General features: G+C 45.2%; 1 long non-coding RNA gene across 1 annotated transcript; it reads left to right on the top strand.

The window, feature by feature from the left end:
- Positions 1–1,214: 1,214 nt before the first annotated feature.
- LOC115579702 (uncharacterized) lies at positions 1,215–3,124 on the top strand. Its single transcript, XR_003983715.1, has 2 exons — positions 1,215–2,416; positions 2,519–3,124. It is a non-coding gene; the product is annotated as an uncharacterized LOC115579702 (long non-coding RNA).
- The last annotated feature ends 461 nt before the right edge of the window (positions 3,125–3,585 follow it).

Raw genomic sequence — 3,585 nt, 5'->3', positions numbered from 1 at the left:
AAATGTGATAATACAGTAATACACATTAACCAATATGTAATTCATACATTAATAACCATTAACTTACTGTCAACAAATGTCTCATATCAACATTTATTAAAGGTTTACATATTAATAAAGGTACTTAAAAACATCAATAAAGGTGTCATCAGATCCACAGCATCCACATCAACTTAATGATTTATGTCACTAAGAACACTCTTAAAATTGCTGGGTTAAAACTAACCCAAATTGGGTGAAATTGCTAACCCAGCGCTGGGTCCAAAAGGGACCCAGCATATATGTATATGTATATATGTATATATATATATGTATATGTATATATGTGTATATATATATATATATGTATATGTATATGTATGTATATATATATATATATATATATATATATATATATATATATATATATATATATATATATATATATATATATATATGTATATGTGTGTGTGTGTGTGTGTATATATATGTATATGTGTGTGTGTGTGTATATATATGTATATGTGTGTGTGTGTGTGTGTATATATATGTATATGTGTGTGTGTGTGTATATATATGTATATATATATGTGTGTGTGTGTGTATATATATGTATATATATATATGTGTGTGTGTGTGTATATCTAGTCTCTATAGCTCTGTTTTGTGTGTGTGTTATAGATGTATATATATCTATGTTCTTGTGTTTGTCTCTCTCTGTCTCATCCTCTCCTCTCTATCTGTGTGTGTGTGTGTGTGTGTCTCGCTCTCTCTCTCCTCTTCTTTCTCTCTCCTATATCTCCTCCTCCTTCTCTCTCTATCTCTCTCTCTCTGTCTCGGTGCTCTGTATAGAATCTCTCTCATTCTCTCTCTCTCTCTCTCTCTCTCTTCCTCTATCCCCCCCCCTCATGTCTGTGTCTCTCTTCTAGAGTATATATATAGATGTATATATATATATGTATAGACTTAGAGGCCATGTCTCTCAGCTGACCTGGGAACGCCTTGGGATCCCCCAGGAAGAGCTGGATGAAGTGGCTGGGGAGAGGGAGGTCTGGGCCTCCCTGCTTAGACTGCTGCCCCCGCGACCCGGCCCCGGATAAGCAGTAGAAGATGGATGGATGGCATTAGTTCATTCAGTCAAAAAAAAGTCACTAATTGATTTGTGTTGAACATTATTACATACCTTCAAAAGTTGGGATCAACTCCGCCAGGTTCCACTCGTGAAGCTTCTCCTGGAAACTCATCCATCTTTCAAAAATGAGAACAAATATTTTTAGTGCGACATATAAGCATATGTAAAACACCAAACAAAAGCTCTATGTACGCAGTAAACATAACATAAGTAACAAATCATTGCCGTTATTATAATATTAACATGCAAGCTCTGGTCTGAGGTACTGTGAGGAAAACTACCAAGAGGACTTTCAGTGGGAGGAAGAAGTGAGAAGTTACTGCAACGCGCAACAATAAATAGTTAAAATCATACAGAACAACAAACCCAAATATAAATATACTTCTCCCCACTATTCTCCATGGACAGACAGTGGCCGCGTTTCCCAGATTCGTATCGTTCTTAAGGAATTAAGAAGGCTCTTAAGAAGGGTTCGGCTAAGAAGGAGCGCTAAGATACGGGAGTTTCCCAGACGCGTTCTTAACTGCCTTCTTAGGAGAACCTTAAGATGAAGCCAAAGAAGCTTCTTAAGAAGTTCTTAGTGGAAGCTGTCCAGAGCGGTGGTGCTGGAACTGAATCAATCGATGCCAGGCAAATCGATCACCCACCTTTTTATCAGCGCATAAGTCACACACAGCGCCCCGTGGTCCCCCCACACCGGTGCAATTAGGCTACGCATGTATCGTGTGTGTGTGTGTGTGTCTGTGTGTCTGTGTGTGTATGTGTGTGTGTGTGTGTGTTGGGGTGTATCCAAGTAGTAATCAGGGCCATTTTCACATATATACCCCCGTGGAGCACCGGGTGGGACGACCCTCACTCCCGACGAGGAGAAAGTCCTCTCTATCATCGGGAAGACGGCCTCTGAAGGCATTAGTGGGGGCATCGATGTTCAGGGGGATGAGGGGCTCTCAGAAAGTGAGGATGAAGAGGAGCCATCTGGGAGCGGAGCAGGGACGTGCATGCCCCCAGGAGAGATCGACCCCCACAACCGTGCCCTGTCCCTGTGCGCCAACCAGCAGGGCCCGGTGTCCGCATGCGGGGAGGCTTAACAGGGCAGCCCGCAATAACGACCTGCACCTGCAGCGAGACGTTGGTGCGCCTGGAGAGGGAGAAGCTGGTGGTGCTGCGAGGGATAGAGGGCCAACTCGAACGACAAACTGCCCTACAGGAAGAGATGGTCCGGATAAAGCAGGAGAGGTTGGAGCTGCACCGGAGACAGCTGGCGTCCCTTCATCTCGGTTCCAATCATCCTTCCCCAGGATTCAGGTGCGGGGCATTTCTATTTTTTATCTGCATTACGCAATGTATCCCGTTCAATTTCATTAATCAATCTCCCTTCATTGCTCCTACCAAACTCTCCTCTGCCAGCCTTCTGCCCCACAACTGAGTTGGCCCACATGAAGCTGTCGTGCGTGCGTCCTGGCCACCTGGCGACGATGTCAGTGATGAGGCCATTGTGGTCCACCACTACCTGGGTGTTGATGGCCGCGTAGTGCTTTCTGCCGATCGAGCACGGATCCACCAGGGAGGGATTGTGGATTGGAATGAGGGTGCCATCCACCACACCGATCACCCGGGGGATCCCAGCCACTGCGTGGAACCCTTGGTGGACCCTGCGGACCTCGTCCCGTGTGGAGGGCATCTTTATGTGGGTCTGGGCATGGCGCAGGAGAATCGGTGTCACAGCTGCCACACTCCGTGACACCGATGCCTTGCTGAGGCCGGTGCCGTCCCCCACCACCTCCAGGAAGCTCCCCACTGCGTAAAAACGCAGCGCAGCCAGGAGCTGCACCTCCGGGCTAAGGGGAAAATTGCAGCGGGTTGCTCGGTCTGACAGCACGTCCAGTGACGCACGTATGCATTTATGTAAACTGTCTGGCTTTTTGTATGTGTCGTGCTATAAACTCATATATGCAGATGTGTGTGGAAAACTTAAACGTGTAATTCAATAAAAAGTTTTTTTTTTCTTCTCTACTATTAGCCTATGTTTCTTGCACCAGTGGTCCGCAGGATATAAATTTCCCTGACGCGGCTTGATCACTGAGCATTTGGTCGCTAAGAAGGCTGTTAAGAGTGGGTCAGCTCGATCTTACATTTCCTTCTTAGTGAAAGATCTTCTTAAGCTAAGAGCGACTCTGGGAAACACATCCTTCTTTCACAGCGTTCTTAAGAGCGCTCCTAAGAAGATCTTAGCACTTAAGAGCTTCTTAACGAATCTGGGAAACGCGGCCAATATTGTTGCACAGGCTAGCGGAGTACATCGTAGCGGGATAATTCAATGTCGAGACAATATAAATTTGATAACAACACACTGCTTGCTCGAGTGTGATGTCAAAGACGTCACTTCAAACTATGACATGCCTGATCTCAAACTCACACTGCTGCACTGAGAAAAAGCTGACATCGACAAAGTTGAGGGCCACATGTTACACCAG

Source organism: Sparus aurata, chromosome 4 (genome assembly GCF_900880675.1).
Source record: "Sparus aurata chromosome 4, fSpaAur1.1, whole genome shotgun sequence".
NCBI lineage: Eukaryota > Metazoa > Chordata > Actinopteri > Spariformes > Sparidae > Sparus > Sparus aurata.
This window is presented reverse-complemented; position numbering and strand designations above follow the sequence as displayed.